This window comes from Jaculus jaculus, chromosome 16, assembly GCF_020740685.1.
Source record: "Jaculus jaculus isolate mJacJac1 chromosome 16, mJacJac1.mat.Y.cur, whole genome shotgun sequence".
NCBI classification, from domain to species: Eukaryota; Metazoa; Chordata; class Mammalia; order Rodentia; family Dipodidae; genus Jaculus; species Jaculus jaculus.
Genome location: NC_059117.1, coordinates 60,170,940 through 60,189,975, shown reverse-complemented (window position 1 = coordinate 60,189,975; position 19,036 = coordinate 60,170,940). Strand labels below are relative to the sequence as shown.

Sequence of the window (19,036 nt, the reverse complement as noted above, 5' to 3'; positions counted from 1 at the left end):
CTTTATATGCATATAGGTGAAAAGCCATATGAATATAAAAAAGCTTTCCTCCAGAGTTCACATCAAGCCATGCACCAGAGAGTTCATATATGTTAGTAATCACATTAATGAGTCTATGAATAATTTATACCCATAGACATACTGCTCTTTACCACAAAGCTACTCCAGGCTAGAATTTAATGGAATTTAATGAATGTGATTCCCTAATTCATATTCACATATGCATCAGAGAAATCATAATCGAGAGAAGTCTTATAAAGGTATGATTCTACCAAATGAAACACCTCAGTCAATATTAGAGAACACCAAATTCAGCAATCCTGTATTTATGAGGAATGCAAGAAAGGTTTTCACTCAAATTTGTAAAACATGACATATGAGACAGTTTTTACACTGCAACTAATGACAGACTTTGTATCTCATTTAATAAACGTAAACATCCTTGTTTATTGCCACTTTGTTCACAATAACTAGGAAATGGAACCAGCCTAGATGTCACTCAGCTGATGAGTAGGTAATGAGGATGTGATACATTTATTCAATGGAGTTCTGTTCATTTGTAATGAAATCAGAATTGTGACATTTGCAGAGAAATACATGGACCAGAAGAGATTATACATAGTGAAGAAACCCAGGCTCAGAAAGTGAGGCACCACATGTTTTCTCTCATATGTGGATACTTGCTACAAATATTTGTATTTGTATGTGAGTTGAATAAAACATGGTTGTATAGGCCGTAAAGCTAGAAAGGAGCTACTAGGAAGGGAGGAGAGGTGACAAATGGGGGGGGTATTCCATATATGTACGGAGATGAATAAATTACTAGTGTTGCTAAGGCATAGCTGAAACCAATGGAAGAAACTGAGTAAAGGAATTGTTGGCGGAAAGCTAATTAAAATCTTATAGGGTATGAATAAGCAATATGGAAATGAACTTTTTTGGACAATGGTACATTCAAAAGCTATAGATTGTTACTAAAAACTTTCAGTGTTGACAAAAAGCTAGAAAAAGCTTAGCTGCATGCAGCTGTATGGGAGAGAGCGAATTCATCAGTGGAAATAAAGAACAATGGGCATTACATACATAAGTGGGGCCAGCAGGCCAAGTGAGACAACAGGTGCAATAGTGGCATGTCTGTTATGTGACCAAACCAACTGCTCTCTTAATTGGACTGGAGGCCCACTCCATTGGAGGGAATACATGTGTGATACTGAGTATCTATGAGCAGGTCATGAGTCATAAGCTTTTAACACCTGATGGTGTCTGGCTAACTGCATAAATTATGTTCATCAAACTGCCCAATATGCACTTCTATTAATGTTCATACCCATATATTAATGGTACTCTCACTTTTGGTTAGAGAAGCTTCTCTTTTCAGATGGCAGTGAGTGCTGGGATGACTCTGAAGGCACCATAGTGCTTAGAAGAAGTAGCAGAAGAATAGTCATCACTGAAACATCTTTGTCACCCCTTGCAAGGCTCAGTGTCCATTGTGGAAATAGTGCCAGAAAGAATGTAAGAATTCAAGGAAGGGACAGACTCACTACACTGCACTCTTCCAGACACAAACTAGCGTGGATATCCATGACCTCACAGTGCCTGGCACTACCTATTCAAGACCATCATAGAAGGAAGAAAAGATGATGACATCAATATAAAAGACTAATTGATGGGGAGGGGATATGATGGAGATTGAAACCATAAAGGGTAACGTGTGCAGAGAGGTAGTTATGGTTTATTGTCTGAAAATATGGAAGTTTTCTTTTTTTTATTTATTTATTTGAGATCGACAGACACAGAGAGAAAGACAGATAGAGGGAGAGAGAGAGAATGGTTGTGCCAGGGCTTCCAGCCTCTGCAAATGAACTCCAGACGCGTGCGCCCCCTTGTGCATCTGGCTAACGTGGGAACTGGGGAACTGAGCCTCAAACCGGGGTCCTTAGGCTTCACAGGTAAGCGCTTAACCGCTAAGCCATCTCTCCAGCCCTCTTTTTTTTTTTTTATCATTTATTACTTTTATTTGGACAACATATATACATATATACAAAATACTGACTGTCAGAATCCTCTTTTATAATTTCATTTGATTTACAAAACGGGACAGCAAAATAACTTAGGTCACTAATATTGTACAAAAATAAAACTGATTAAACAGTTGTAAAGATCGGTATCTTACAGTGTTACAGACCATTCATCCGTAGTGAAAGAACACCTCGATCTACCCAGAGTGATGCGTACTGTGCTAAATCTATCTGAAAACTGACAAACTAATTGGTTTCTGTAATTATAACTACCAAATTTAAGTCTCAAAAGAAGCGTGATGTGGAGCTTAAAGCCAGGGCATCATTCCACAATGGCGAAGGGCTTTCTTCTTCCCTAACCAAGGAGAGGAGATATCTTAACTCTAAAAGTATTACATTTTCCATGAGTGACAACTACTTACAGTATTAGATAAAACAGCTTTGCTTTCTTTTTAAACACCTGCAATAGTCTTTCAAAAATTCAGTTTGGTTAAAAAAGTAAACAGAAATTACTATCCTGCATTTGGATTTTCATAAGTCAAATCCATGGTCCGTTTAATATAAAAAGTAATTGTTTCATAGCTTTAGTGTTCAATGAACTCTAGTGGTCCTATTTGAACCATATCTCCATATAGTAAATCTAATTAGAACGCTGGTTCCTGTTTTGTGACATCGTAAAACAGGATTTATCACAAAGAATAAAAAGTCTTGAGTTTATATGTTACATTACTATAACATATAAGAGAATATCAAATGTGTGTCTGTCAACAACTTGAAAAGACAAGTAGCAACATTTTGGGAAGTAAATTGTGCATTTTTAAAAACAAGCTGCTGCCTTTATATCCATCCAAGTGCTTGACGAAAGCCACATAGAGATTTACTCCGGAAACAATGAAGATTGTTTTTCACTGGCTTGACTGTTTTCCTTCATTTCTTTCAGTGAGGGAAAGCTGAGTGTTTACAGGTTAGCGAGTTGCTAGGCAACCCCAAACTCCTCCCACATAAAAGGCAGCATGCAGAGCGCCCTAAGCACAGCCTTTCCAGGAGCTCAGGAACAGGAAGCCTAACCCATCTCTTATGGAAGAACAGATGTCCTTAAAACTGATTTTGGACACAGAAATTAAAATTTGGTTTAAAATAAGCGTTTCAAAAATCTGAAACAGAGGTAGAAAGTGTTCTTTATTTTTCCTGACATGTTTTCTCGAGAGAAAACACTTTCCTTTTTAGCCCATGGACTGCTCCCACTCCCTAATGTTAAAAGCAGTTCTCTTGGTAGAACTACTGATATAACTACCTTGGTTAAACAAAAAACACCGTGCTAGTGATGGCTGTTGTATTGGAAGCCGGAGTCAGCCGTGACCCATGCCCATCGCAGGAGCTCCCGGTCAGAAATGAGCATGTGCGGGGTGTTACGTGGAGCTCGCTTGCAGGGGGGCACCCTGCGTTCACACACCATGTTTTGTAGCACATGGATAAACTAGAGTGCACCATAGCTCCCTGTTTTAATATCAGATAAAATCGCCAGAAAGCGGCATTTCTGAAGAAAAAATGCAAACATTTCCCCATGGTCACTGCTGACTCCCCTCATTTGAGGTTTTTGTATTTTTTTTTAATTTTCTTTTAACTATGAAAACTTAGTTCATTTTCCTGGCTATTCAAAGGCCAAAATTAAGTTTTCAGTAAATGGCATAGAATGGATGTAGTGGTTTAGGCCATCGTAGACACCTAGATAGAAGTTACATAGTGGTGAGGCTCCTGGTGTAAAAGTGGTGTGATCTCCTGCGTGCAGATTCTACTGGCCTGTCAAAGGACGGTTTTTTCAGAGTTTCCTCTGAAATCATGGTGGCATTTTCCCTTGACACTCATAGGCATACAAGTTTCATAGTTCAACTTCCTTTCCTATGACATGACTCTTGCACCTGACAGTGGATGTTTCATAGAAGCATGGAAAGGAGACCAAGGAACACCCCCCCACACACACAGCAGGCATTTCCAGCCTGGTGACAGTTACATACCCACTTATTAATTATAACCAGACAGACTGGAAAGCTCTGTCTCTTGGTAACATTGCGGTATATAGAAAGACGGCATTAACTGAAAGGACGGGATAATTTGGACAAGTTCATAGAGTTAAAATTCTGTTTGCTCATTTTTATGTTTAGAACACCCTCCTCCTCCTCCTCGGCGTGAATTAGGTACTTCACCCTCACATCTCTGCCTTGAGTTCTTATGGAAACGTATAACTGTCAAGCCGATTATTACGTGGTGCCAAACAGAATGTCTGTTTCTATCCTCAAAGCATGTGTTTAACTTATTCACCCTCTGCATTAGAAAATAAAAGTGCAGCTTATGTTCAAAAAGTACAATTCATACAAAGCAAGTTTTGAAAGTTCCGGACTTAGCATAACCTCTCGAAGGTTTGTCTTGATGAGTATAAATTCGGACTTATCCACTGACTACAAGTAACTTTTTTTTTGTTTTGTTTTCAAGTCTTTAGATGACAGATCATGCTGGAGAAGGTGTGCTCTTGCTTGCATAAAGACAGCTGTGCTATGGAAGTTTTTTTTCTTTTATAATCTCAAAAGTTAACATGATTCATGAGAGTGGTTTTGCTAAACAAACGGAAGCACGCTCATCATTACATTAAAAGGTAGGAAAACAACTCTGAGAGTCAGCAAGCATAAAGGGCCCAGAATCACTGTGTTGGACACCACAGGTCAACTCACCCAGTCAGACATATGTACACCAGTGTGAACCGTTAAAATTCTACCCCAGTCTTGGCCTCGACCCTCCCCTCCCACCCAACCCCTGAAGAAATAAAGGAGGAAAAAACAAAAGCATTTGCCTTCCCTTCAACAGTCAGAGACAGGGTCAGAGCTGCCTCTACAAGGGGACCGAGGGTTGACTTTGATCTTAGGCTACCATGTGCTTTTGGAAAACAACGAGGGAGAGGGACATTAGAACATTGGCCCAATAGCAGTGACCTCCTTCGGCCAGTGTGCCTCTGCTGGGGCTGGGTTTCCATGTGTCTGTCTATTTCCTGGGAGTTCTTTGTCCTTTCAGGGTCCACCTCTGCCTGGCTGCCACAGGGAGCACCTCACAAAGGGCTGGCCAGCGCCTTTTTCGACCTCTTGATCATGCTGGGGTGGAACTCGGTGTGACGCCGGGCGTGCTTTGTGAGGTGGTCACTCCTCATGAAGCGCTTCTCACACAGTGGACAGCGGAACTGCTTCTCCCCGGTGTGGGTCCGGTAGTGGCGGGTCAGCTCATCTGAGCGGGAGAACTTTTTAAGGCAGTCTGGCCACGTGCAAGGAAAGGGCCGTCCACCTGTATGCACTCGGTAATGGGCTTTGAGATGGGAGGATTTTCCATAGACTTTCCCACAGCCACTGTAGGGGCACTTGTGCCTCTTTTCGGAGGCGTGTTTCCCCTTCGCAGCCACTCCAGGATGGAGGAGGGAAAGCGGGCTGGGCGCGCTGCCAGAATCCTCTCTCCTCGGGGCTGTGGGAAGGACTGGACCCAGATTCGGTGGTCACGTCGCTGTCGGATCCCATATCCTCATTGGGACTCTCCAGACTGTCGCTGCACACCGAGGGGGTCTGGATGGGTCGGTACTTGTTCAAGTCCAACAAGCTCTTGGCAATGGTGACCAGTGTGCAGTAATCCTTCCAGGTGTCCCCCGGGTCGCCGTGCTCCTTGGTCACCTCGCGCTCAGGTAGTCGCAGCCTCTCGAGCGCCTCCACGCTCCGGCGCCGCAGCGCGGTTCGAGATGGAAACCAGACACTGGGCAGCCACGAAGTCCATGCAGGCGGCCGCGGAAATGGTGCGGCCGACAGCAAGCCCCCAAAGGCGGCTCGGCAAAACTTGGCGGATGGCTTGACGGGAGCTTTTCGTTCGGCTCGTCCTGTCCTGGCCTCGGACGACGAGCGCGGATGGGAACGGCGAGGCGCTGCGTGGCCGAGGGGCGGGGGCGCGGGGGCTTCCGACTCGCAGGAGCGCCGAGGCGACCTCAGCCCCTCATCTTTACGTAACCGGCAGCGCCTCCGCACGCAGCATCCGCGGCCGGCTCTGCCGCCGCCCTGTCCCGCGCCACGCGCGATCCCCCGACGGGCGCGCCCGGGGGAGCCCCCCCGGAACCGGCTCCCTTGGAAAGATGCCACACGTGGCGATCGCAAGTTTATTCGATTGAAAACGCCCCCGACTTGCTGGGAGAGGAAACTGCAAGGGAGGAACACGCCCTCGGTCGCCTCTCCGTGGCGCCGAAGCCCCGGGACATTCAATAGACCACCATGATGAGCGTGGCCAGGGCCGCCGGGCACGGCTCCGGGTCTAAGCGACACTTCTTCTTCCCCAGTCCAGCGGAGGCTTCTGAGCGCCTGCTCCCGCCGGTGCGCGCCCGGAAGTTTTCAATAAATATTATCAGAAACAAGAAGAAAAGACATTCTAGAAAGCCTGTCGTTATCAGAGTGCTAACTTTACGTCAGAAAATGTGTGTTCATTTTTGTATGATCCATGGTATTAGTAAGCTGCGAATGAGGGCTCCTCCTACTTTATTTCATGTCCCTGTACATAAAACTTGAACTATTTTTTTTTTCCTCCAACTCAGCTTCTCCCTGATACTGGTGTGGGGCAGGTGGGACCTTGCATATGTGTGACTAGGACCATACACACATGTGGCAGGAGTAGGCCTGGGATCCTGGTTTCCCGTTTCCTTGTTCCCTGGCTCCTGCTTTCCCTGCTGCAGTGTTAGGCCTCGGCTCCTGGTTCTCCACCTCTGGTTGGCTTCCTGATGCTGTGGTTTGTTGGGGCCATATGCACATGTGCAGCAAGAGTAAGCACCAGCTTCCTAGTCTGTGGTGCAGAGGTAGTTCACCACCTGACCCTCACATTTTTTACTGAAACAGGATTTTGGGGTTCAGGGGATGTCCCACAGAATTGATGAATCCCAAGTTCCAAATATTCCTTGTGTTCTCTCCTACCTTTAATAAAGATGTAATAAAGGGGGTGGCGGCAGTGGTCTGGGCAGGAATGGTCCTTCGGAACGTCAGCCATAAACACAGGCCCACCTATGCAAGGAGGCTTAGCCCGGGAATTGTGTGCTGTTGCTGGTTGCCGTTCAGAGGTTATCATCTGGATACAGACGATCCCGCTGAACATCAGCTTTGAGCCAGTCCCTGCCATTTTGAGCTTACGAAGTGTCACATTCAGGTTCACATTGTTGGCAAAAATCACCTGACCAAGAGCAGCTTTCAGGAAAAAAGTGTTTATTTTTCCTTACAGGCTCAAGGGGAAGCTCCATGTTGCCAGGGGAAAATGGTGGCATGCGCAGAGAATGGATATCACCCTCTTGCCAACATAAGGTGAACATCAGGAACAGGAGAGTGTGCCAAACACTAGCAAGGGGGAGCTGGCTATAACACCCATACGCCCAACCCCAACAATACACTGCTTCCAGGAGGTGTTAATTCCCAAATCTCTTATCAGCTGGGAACCTAGTATTCAGAACACCTAAGTTTATCGGGGACACGTGGATCAAACCAGCACATTCCAACCCTGGCCACCATAAACTGATAACCATCCATGATGCGTCAATGCATTCAGTCCAACTTTAAATGTCCCCATTTTTTTAATCAATCCTAATGATATTCAAACATCCCCATACTTCAAGGACTTTTACTTTATTTTATTATTATTATTATTATTATTTTACTTATTTATTTATTTATTTTTGATTTTTCGAGGTAGGATCTCACTCTGGCTCAGGCTGACCTGGAATTAACTATGTAGTCTGAGGGTGGCCTCAAACACATGGTGATCCTCCTATCTCTGCCTCTCGAGTGCTGGGATTAAAGGCATGTGCTACCACACCCAGCTTCCCACAGTCTTTTATTTATTTTTTATTTTTATTTTTCTCAATTTTTATTAACATTTTCCATGATTATAAAAAATATCCCATGGTAATACCCTCCTTCTCCCCACTTTCCCCTTTGAAATTCATTTCTCCTTCATATTCCCTCCCCATCTCAATCAGTCTCTCTTTTATTTTGATGTCATGATCTTTTCCTCCTCTTATGATGGTCTTGTGTAGGTAGTGTCAGGCACTATGAGGTCATGGATATCCAGACCATTTTATGTCTGGAGGGAGTACGTTGTAAGGACTCCTACCTTTCCTTTGGTTCATACATCCTTTCTGCCACCTCTTCTTCATTAGACCCTGAGCCTTGGAAGGTGTGATCAAGATTCCAGTGTCTTTTAAATGAGCCATAACACTGAAAATCCCCCTCCCCTCAAATCTCATAATGGCACAGAATAAACATTCACACTGCAAAGGATGGCATTGGGCATCGCAAAGAAATATTCAAGCAATACAAGATCTCAAAAAGGTAAACATCAATTGTTGCTCATGTCCAACAATCCTAGTCAATGACAAATCTCCATGTCTGATAATTGTAACCAGTAACGAGTTTCTGATATTCCAATTCTGCCCCTCCAGCTAGACTACTCACATTCCTGCCAAACTTCATTGAGGCTGGTAGCTTTCCTTAGCAGCCATCTCATCCCAGCATCTCAGTTGGGTCTCCACTGCATCCCACGGTACATCTTCACAATTCCACTGAGTCTCACTGCAGGCATTCAGCAAACCTGCTTCACACTGCCCCTGGCTGTTTGCAAAACCACAAGACTGCGTTGCAAAATCAATGACCCTCTCTTTCCTGCATTTATTATACTCCACAATACCAAGTAGGATGCCAGTTTGTTAATGTGTGTGGAGGGAATGAAGTCAACTTTGAAGAACAGGACACTCCTTGAGCACTCAGTCACCATCAACAGTAGCTACATATTGTCTGTTGTCCCAGTGCAAGTCAGCTGCCCCAATCTCAGTGGTCATAATCTCTTAATTGCACTTGAATAGGGAGAAATTTGAGCCCAAAGATTTCAATTTTGTCTGTGCCATATTCTGCTCACACCATTCCATTTCTACACAATGCAACCCTGCACAAATTTTCAGGACACAGTCATAACAGGAAGCCTCTCACATATATTGCTAGCTCTGCCCAGGCAAAACTCTTTAACCCTCATAAGCCAAACCTCACATTCCATATTCAAGTCTTTCAACTCTGGCTAGACTCATCCATCAAGCTGTACTTACAGCACTGCAAGCCATGTCTTAGGCCAAGGTTCCAAATCCTTCACATTCCTCTTGAAGATCATCTCCAAAAGGTCCAAGCTACACACACAGGTGTCTACCAGAAATCACCTAACCAGGAGCAGCTTTTAGGAAAAAAAGAAAGACCACTTTATTTTGACTCATAGGCTCAAGGGGAAGCTCCATGATGGCAGGGATGATTGCATGAGCAGAGGGTGGACATCACCCTCTGGCCAACATCAGGTGGACAACAGGGACAGGAGTGTGCCAGACACTAGCCAGGGAGAGCTGACTATAACACCCACAAGTCCACCCCCAAAAAATCTTCAGCTGGGAACCTAGCATTGGGAATACCTAAGTTTATGGGGGACACCTGAATCAAATAAGCATTCCAGGTGAGGAAATTGCACACCCGAGCTGCTCAGCATTCTTACCTAGATCAATTTAGACTAAGTTACCCAACTTCTACTGTATAAAGGGTACTATTGCTTCATCCTGAGTAATCTCCTTGTGGGCTAATCATGATGCATAACTCCTAGCAAAAAAATCCCCACCAAGAGTACCAAGTCCCACAGTACAAGCCTCCAAGGAAAAATTGAAGGAAACCCAAGACATAGAAGGCCAAAGTATAGTGCCAGCAAACATTTTTTTGTCATGATGGAAACCAACTGCCCTCTAATTAGACTGGAGGCCTACTCCATGGGAGGGAATATATCCCTGATATGGAAAACTTTAAACAGGTTTAGCCTTGAGCCCTAGGGGTGTAACGTTTGCTGCTGTCTGGCTAAATGTATATACTATGCTTATCAAACTGCCAAGTAAGCATTTCTCTTAATGTTCTTACACTTATATTAATGCTACTCTCACTTTTGGTAGAGAATCTTCTCTTTTCAGAAGGCCATGACCTTGGGATGACTCAGAAGGCATCATGGTGCTGGAAAGAAGTGACAGGAGTGTTCAGCACTGCAATATCTCTATCACACTTTCCAAGACTCAGGGTCTATTTTGGAAGAGGTGGCAGAAAGAATGTAGCCAAAGGGAAGGTAGGACTCCATACAACATGCTTCCCCAGACACAAAATGGCCTGCATATCCATGACCTCACAATGCCTGGCACAACCTATACAAGGCCATCATTTTAGGACAAAAAGATCATGACATCAAAATAAATGAAAGACTGATTGAAATGGGGAGGTGATATGATGGAGAATGGAGTTTTGAAGGGGATTGTGGGAGGAGTGAGGGTATTACGATGGAATTTTTTTTATAATCATGGAAGTTGTTAATAAATTTTTTGAAAAGAAAAAAAGAAATAATATCAAAAACAAGGTACTAGCCTAAAAGCATGTGTAACCCAGAGAATAGTATAGTATTACCTGATATACCTGGTGTAGCAACAGTTATTGGATATCTTATTATCCAGGCATAATTACCATTCTCTTTTTTTGGGGGGGCGGTTTCAGGGTAGGGTCTCTCTCTAGCCCAGACTGACCTGGAATTCACTATGGTGTCTCAGGGTGGCCTCGAACTCATGGCAACCCTCCTACCTCTGCCTCCCTAGTGCTGGGATTAAAGGCATGTGCCATCACACCCAGCTCACCATTCTCTAAAATATATTGACAATTTTCATACATGTATATTATGTATTTTGATCATAATCCTCTCTCCCTACTCTTTTATTTTCAATCTCAAACTCCATAACCCTCTTCCACTGAATTGTTCTTTTCAACCAAACTTTTCATTTGTATTTATTTATTTTTATTTGTTTTGACTTTACTGTCTTCTGTAAGTTTGGGAGTTAAACACAAACCACAGAAGCTTTGCAGTACTGAGCAGTTTTACAGCAAAATGGATTCTCTCGCAGTCATCTCTACATTACCTCTGGTGGCAGAGGTACTACGAATGCAGTTAGTCTGTCCTTGTGGCCTATCTGGTCAGCATGAACACACATCCAAGCACAGCAGGGCGGCCTTGGGGAATCATAGCAGCAGTAGTTGGTGAATGCTTGTACATAGAACTGACTTGAAGGCTCACACTGAAATAGTCCCATAGACCAGGCACACACAAAGACGGATGGAGAATGTCACATCTATTGACAAGAGAATGTGTTACTTATGTTTCAAGTTTAAAACTTGAGGACACTTTAAATATTTTTGTTTATCTTTATTTACTTATTTGAGAGCAACAGAGAGAGAGAGAGAGAGAGAGGCAGATGGGGGGGGGGGTGAATGGGCACGCCAGGGCCTCCAGCCACTGCAAACGAACTCCAGATGCGTGCGCCCCCTTGTGCATCTGGCTAACGTGGTTCCAGGAGAATCAAGCCTTGAACTGGGGTCCTTAGGCTTCTCAGGCAAGGGCTTAACCGCTAAGCCATCTCTCTAGCCCTCGAGGGCACTTTAAAAGCAGACAACACAAGATGCTCTAATTCTAGATGTCATAACCTATTCTAATAGTTGCCTGAGAGTTGGTAACATTGAGGACCATTCACAGGCTTAACGAAGTCAACTTCAAATGTAAAAGCACTTTGGTTGCTGAAATCTAGTTACATTGGTGACATGTTACAGTAAAACATATCTTTTGAGAAAGATTACATTATGAACTTAAGATAAATTCAGAAATTGCTACTCTTCAAAAATACTTTCAGATCTTCCAACATACTTTGGATGTAAATTTTGTGATTCTACTTCTTTAGATAATTCAAAACTCTCAGCAAAATATCATTTTGAAATATTTCTAAGTTCTAAAGAAAGAGGTTAGAGTATCTGTGAGTGACCTAATACACAACAATATTTGTCTCCACTAAGAACATCCATTCCATTCTAAAGCTGTCTTCCAGTAAATAATTTGTACCTCACAGTGTTATACAAATATGTCATGTTTTTTGGCATTTAAATCTATGCTACAACATAGACAATTTTTATAAAAAGTTTCAGAGGTCACCCAAAAAAAGGAAAAAAAAAAAAAGATGGGCTTGAGGCAAATGGCTGGAGGAAATGACCATCTACCTAGCTGGGTCCTCACTCATAGAAAGAGTCCTCAAAGAGATGGCATACCTGGTCACCATTAGTCACTGCCAGAAGAGCTCAGGATAGTTTCTCATATTTGTATGTCTAAAAACTCAGAACCTTTTCACCTTTAACAACTCAGTGCAGGATAGTTCACTTCCCACTGAGGCTGACTGTCACTGTGATGTGGTTCTGGTGAGCTCAGCTACAAAACAATAAGACGGGATGGGAAGGAGGGACTATTCTTTCTCCGGTGAGTGAAGCTATGACGTGTGAGTTACTAATGCTTCTAGGCATGGCTTCCCAGCATCAGCAAAACGTTAAAGCTCTATGAAATAAGACATGCCGGAAACAGAAACACCAATAAATAATGTCCAACACATATAGCTTTACAGGGATCCACGTGGGCATGGCTAACGATTTCAGTGGTGGGGTTGTATTAGCCACATTCGTTAATACACAACAGTAAGCTCACCTACAATTTAGTTTAAATACACAAAAACTAGCAGGACGTGGAGGCGCACACCTTTAATCCCAGCACTCGGGAGGCAGAGGTAGGAGGATTGCCAAGAGTTCGAGGCCACCCTGACACTCCTTAGTGAAGTCCAGGTCATCCTGGGCTAGAGTGAGACCCTACTTCGAAAAAAAAAAATCTAATATAATCTAAACTTTAATTTTCACCATAAAAACAAATAAAGGGCTCAAACCATTAGACTATGGAAAAACTGAATGTGAACACCATCTGTACCGGGATGCTTTGGGCATCCTGATCATCTGAAGGAGATATTTAGACAGTACATGAGTTCAATGCTAGAAATGATGTCACTGGTTCTTATGCCCTATTATCGCATTGTACCCAATAAGGAAAGCAAGACAGGAGAATTGTACCAACTCTCAACTGCTGGGCATCTTCCCCCAGCAAATACATAAACAAATGCTCTGTTCTGTATCTTCCCTTTCAGTATTTCTAGAGGACTGCACTACCAGTAGAGGAGTTCACTGGGAATACAGTGTGGGTCGAGCCAGTGGACTTACTAGTAAACAAACCCTGTTAGCATGAAGAATGAGGTATCAAAGCTGGGCGGCGCATGCCTTTAATCCCAGCACTCATAGGCAGAAGTAGGATTGCCATGAATTTGAGGCCACCCTTTTACTACATAGTGAATTCCAGGTCAGACTGGGCCAGAGTGAGACTCTACAAAAAAAAAAAAAAAAAAAAAAAAAAGAGGGCTGGAGAGATGGCTTAGCGGTTAAGCGCTTGCCTGTGAAGCCTAAGGACCCCGGTTTGAGGCTCAGTTCCCCAGGTCCCACGTTAGCCAGATGCACAAGGGGGCGCACGTGTCTGGAGTTCGTTTGCAGAGGCTGGAAGCCCTGGCGCGCCCATTCTCTCTCTCTCCCTCTATCTATCTTTCTCTCTGTGTCTGTCGCTCTCAAATAAATAAATAAAAATTAAAAAAAAAAAAAAGAGGTATCAAACGTACTCCCACACATGCAGAGCATGAGTGATGGCCAGCTTTTGAGAACCAAAGGTTAAAAACATAAGAATTGGAGCTGACAAAACAAGCTGGCTTTGCATTGCTTTTTTTTTTTTTTTTTTTTTTTTTTTTTTGGTTTTTCAAGGTAGGGTCTCACTCTGGTCCAGGCTGACCTGGAATTAACTGTCATCTCAGGGTGGCCTTGAACTCATGGCAATCCTCCTACCTCTGCCTCCCTAGTGCTGGGATTAAAGGCGTGCACCACCACGCCCAGCTTGCATTGCATTTTTGTACAGAGCAGGCAACATTAAACTCAAAGCTTCATTAATCTATGTCCTCGGGAGTAAACAGTCCATAGTTCAGTTAAGGCAAGCATGGACTTTGGCCAGAGTCATTTTACAGTTAGTTAAGAGGGTATTTGTCCCCACTGTGTGAACTACCTAGTAAGTAGTACCCCAGTACCTGAGGTCTTGTCACCCAGCTGTGTGTGAAGTACTTTCTTCCCGGCACAGCCAACAGCACGAAAGTCCTCCCATACACGCCGAGTGACTGATCTCTCTCAATCCTGAATAGGTTACTCCCCAAAATGTACTTTAGAGAAGATAACTATTTTTACATTATAACATTTAGAATTAGGTTCTCCAATAAGTAACTATGATCTTGAAATGAAACACATATAAACTACCATTTTGTTTTAATCTAAGAGACCATTAACTTTTACGATGCACCAGATCTCACTAAGGAAACACATGACCCATTACGCCATGACACATGCCCTGTCACAGAAAGCGTGCATTTTGTATTTGCTCCATCAGTGCTGTGAGCGGCCTTTATCACCAATCTTGTGCCCATGGAAAGAAAGTGTGGGAAAGCTGGCTAAGTCCTCGGCGCAGCTTCATCCTGGGAGTGCACCGCCTCTGGATCGCCTCCCCCACCGGTGGTCACTGCATGCCTTTCCATGCAGGCCCTTTTCCAGAGAGTGTCTCCCTGCAGTAAGGCCTGCTGCCCTCCCTCAGCAGGAAGCTTCGAAATACCAATGTTTGATGTCTTAATGGCAGTCCTGCATAAATCAGTCACAACAGCCTCTTGTTGCTTTGCATTTTGTTTCATGGATTCTGAGGGTTTTGGCAATTTTTCCTGCCTCCAGTTGCATTCCTTGGCGTGTGATAGGCAATCTTTCTGCACGTGCCTCACTGACAGAACATAGCACAGTTTCATCTACTGTGGGCAGCTTCCTTTTTAGGACCCATGAATCCTGTCATCTTGGAAGAACATAGGGAATTGCAGTCATTCCTCCAACGACAGAGATTTGCTTCACTAATGTCCAACATGTGGCCTGCTGCTGTTTCCATGGTGTGTGGCATATACACGAACCCGTAGTTTCAACGCTGAGCCTCAGACTAGTCATTTTCTAAGTGACATCTTCTAAGATATTTTCTAAATGCCAGTTAAGCTGGATACACTTGGTACCAACAATGTACCCATCACTAGAGGTGTGATGACAGTGACAGCTGTAAATTCACGTGTGCACGAGCTAGGATAATTGCATGACTATCATCTGGTTGACAATAATGAGACGCCTTCCAATTTCAGCCAGGTTAAAATGTCAAGAGAAAGGTACGCTGTATGCTTACAAAATGTGTTTTCAAGCCTAAAATGTTTACAGACTTACATCAGTGCAAGAAAAAAAAGAAGCCCAAAGCCAAAAATTAACTGCACCCAGTAGAGAGGCCAGCGAAGGTGACGCTACGTTCAAGATAAGTTTGCAATGGTCCGATTTGGTTTTAATTCCCTGTGTTTTTATATGGCTTACATAGAAATTTTTGGTTTTGATCTGGTGATAAATCCGATTACAAACGTTCTTCAATTCCAAAGCCAAGTCTCTGCAGACAGAGGCTTGCTCGCTCCCGACAGGACAGGACGTGGGGGGATCAGCAGTGCTCTTCTGCAGGACGGGCCTTATCCTGTGCGGACACACCCAGTTCTCTTCCCCCACTTCAGACCCTGACGCTCTTGGTCTCCTTCCTGGGATCCTGTGTCTCCCACCAATTCCCGCAGGAACTTGAAGTTAGACAAAAATAGATGCCATTCAAAATACCAACCGCCCACCATCACCAGCAGGACGATGAGCAGCATAGCCACGAACACCGGCAGGGTCAGGCCCATGTCCTGTCACATGTTGGCCCCACGGGCGGAGTGGATGCCGCAGTGGGGGACTGAAGCGGGCCCGCGGGGCGCCCCTGCCCACTCCCCACACGCTGGGGTGAGCCAGGGCCCAGATGAATGGCTCATGAGGAACAGAGTCACAGAGACCAGCGATGTAACTTCTGCCACCATCCACAGCCTCCCCTCTCCCCACCACCAGTGCAAATGCAGGCAACCACTGGAGACCTGGGAAAGGACACTCATCTACACAGCATTCAGCACAGGCTATCAGAGCAGCAGCCCACTGAGCCAGCAAGCCTACCTGAGCCCACAGCACAGAAAAGTGGACCCAAGCAGGCGTGAAGCATAGCTGAGACCAAAGCCATCCCAAAGGGCAACAGGACATACTTACACCAGGTCAGTACCTGCCACAAAACCTGGTGTATAGACCTGCTTTGGAAGTGCTAACCAGGGTAATTTATATGTTACATCTGATGGATGGTCAGACTCACCATTCTTAAATAAGCTATATTTTGGGGTTGTAATTTTTCGCTTCCTGATTTATAGAGTCTCACTTGGTCCCAACCTGATCTTGGAAACCTCTACAGACCAGAATTCTCAGCCTCTCAGTTGACAGAATTAAGGGTGTGGGAAAACATACATCCTTAGGGACTTGACTTTGTTATAGACTTTGTTTATTTTAATATGTACTCTTGCATAAATACTCCCTGCTGGTTTTCATTGAATGTGTATACTGTTCAGTTAAATTTTAGAATTTGTCTGTATGTTGCTCTATGCAGCCTACTAGAGTATCCACATAGCTGGCAAATCCAACATGCAGGATCACTTTTGCTGTTACTCTGAGAGTCTTTTAAGAGCTACACTTATCATCTTAAGCTCCTACCCTGAAAAAACATAACATCAGATCTATACACCTAAGAATACTGCAGATAGTTAGAAAACCTAGGTACCAAACTAATCCAAGATGAAACAAAAAAATCAAGACAATGTAATTCCACCAAAAATTTTAAATCCATTAGAATTGACCTCCAGTAAGATTGATTTAGGGGAAATGCCTGAGAAAGATTTCAAAAGAATAATTATAACTATGTTCAAGGAAATCAAAGCGAAAATCAAAGACACAGGAAAACAATTTAGTGAAATAAAGAGGTCAATTTTAGACATAGTAAGGAAATAGAAATACTAAAGAAAACCCAATCAGAAATACTAGCAGCAAAAAAATATACAGTAAGTCAAATAAAAAAAGAAAAGTAGAAAGTCTCACCAATAGAATGGATTAAGGGAAGAACAGAATATCTAAACTAGAAGACCAGGTGTTAGGTCTAATGCAGGCCAACATAAGAATCAGGGAATAGTAGTCTGACAGGGTAGTCTATGCCTTTAATCTAAGCACTCAGGTGGCAAAGGTATGAGGATTTCAGTGAGTTCAAGGATACCCTGAGACTACATAGTTAATTCCAGGTCAGATGGGCCAATGTGAGACCCTACCTTAAAAAAGAAAAAAAAAAAAAGTCAGATTATAGTAAGAGATGAATTTCACTCCAAAGGCATAGTAAGAGTTTTAAACAAATCTTAGAATAAAAATTTCCCCAAATTAGCAAAGAGATGCCAATGCAGATACAGGAAGCCTTTAGAAACCAAACAGATAAAACCTGGAAAGAACCACTCCTCACCATATTAGAATTAAACTACCAAACATGCAAACCAAAGAAAATATATTGAAAGCAGTTAGAGAGGAAAAGCAACTCTTTTTAAAGCCATGTCCATCAGGATAACATCAGAATACTCAATACAAACTTTAAAAGCCAGAAGGGGGCCAAGTGTGGTGGCACACATCTTTCATCCCAGCACTCAGGAGGCAGAGGTAGGAGAATTGTCATGAGTTTGAGGCCACTCTAAGACTACATAGTGATTCCAGGTCAGTCTGGGCTAGAGTAAAACCCTACTTTGAAAAACAAAACAAAACAAAAGCCAGATGGGCTTGGAATGATGTATTCCAAGTTCTGAAAGACAACAATTGTCAACCAACCAAGACTACTTTACCCAGTAAAGATATCTATCCAAATTGATGGTGAAATAAGGACATTCTACAACAAAAACAGGCTAAAGTTATTTATGACTACTAAGCCAGCTCTACCAAAAATGCTTGAAGGGATCTTCCATGCTGAAGAGAAAGGAAAGCACACATATGCGGAAGCAGGAAAAAAAATACTCAAAAAACAGCAGGGCTGGAGAGATGGCTTAGCAGTTAAGCGCTTGCCTATGAAGCCTAAGGACCCCGGTTCGAGGCTCGGTTCCCCAGGTCCCACGTTAGCCAGATGCACAAGGGGGCGCACGCGTCTGGAGTTCGTTTGCAGAGGCTGGAAGCCCTGGCACGCCCATTCTCTCTCTCTTTCCCTCTATCTTTCTTTCTCTCTGTGTCTGTCGCTCTTAAATAAATAAATAAATAAATAAATAAATAAATAAATAAAATTTAAAAAAACAGCTAATACAAGAGAGTAAAGGGACAAAAGGAAGCATAACAAAACAAGAAAATTGGTGAATATAAGTACATACCTTTCAATAATATCTCTTAATATCAATAGCCTCAATGCCCCAACCAAAAGACACAGGCTCGCAGAGTGCCTTAAATGGAATGGTCCTTCTGTTTGTTGCCTCCAAAAAACTCATCTCTCCATAATAGATAGACACTATCATAGGATGAGAGGATGGAGACGGTATTCCAAGCAAATGAGCCTAGAAAAGAAGCAAGTGTTGCTATCCTCGTATCTGACAGGATTGACTTCAAATCAACATTAGTGAGGAAAGATAAAGTTCACTTTATATTGATTAAAGGAAAACTAAACAGGAAGACATTACTAATCTAAACATATATAAAGCTAACATGGGGGCCTCCAACTTCATCAAACAAATACTATGACACTTAAGGTGACAGATAACACCAAGAACAATTGCAGTGAGTGACTTCAATAATCTACTTTCATATATTGACATGTCATTCTAGCAAAAAATAAATAGAAAGACATCTGTATTAAATGATAACATAGAACAAATGGACGTAGCAGATATCTACAGAACATTCCATCCAAATGATACAGAATACACTTTTTTCTCAATAGCACATGGAACATTCTCTAAAATAGACCATATATTAGGACACAAATCAAATCTTAACACATACAGAAAAATTGAAATAATTTCCTGTACTCAATCTGATCAATTG

The 19,036-nt window shown here is 43.1% G+C and overlaps 1 pseudogene; it reads right to left on the bottom strand.

Moving 5' to 3' along the window:
• Nucleotides 1-4,838: 4,838 nt before the first annotated feature.
• LOC123455290 lies at nucleotides 4,839-15,813 on the bottom strand (annotated as a pseudogene).
• Nucleotides 15,814-19,036: the final 3,223 nt, after the last annotated feature.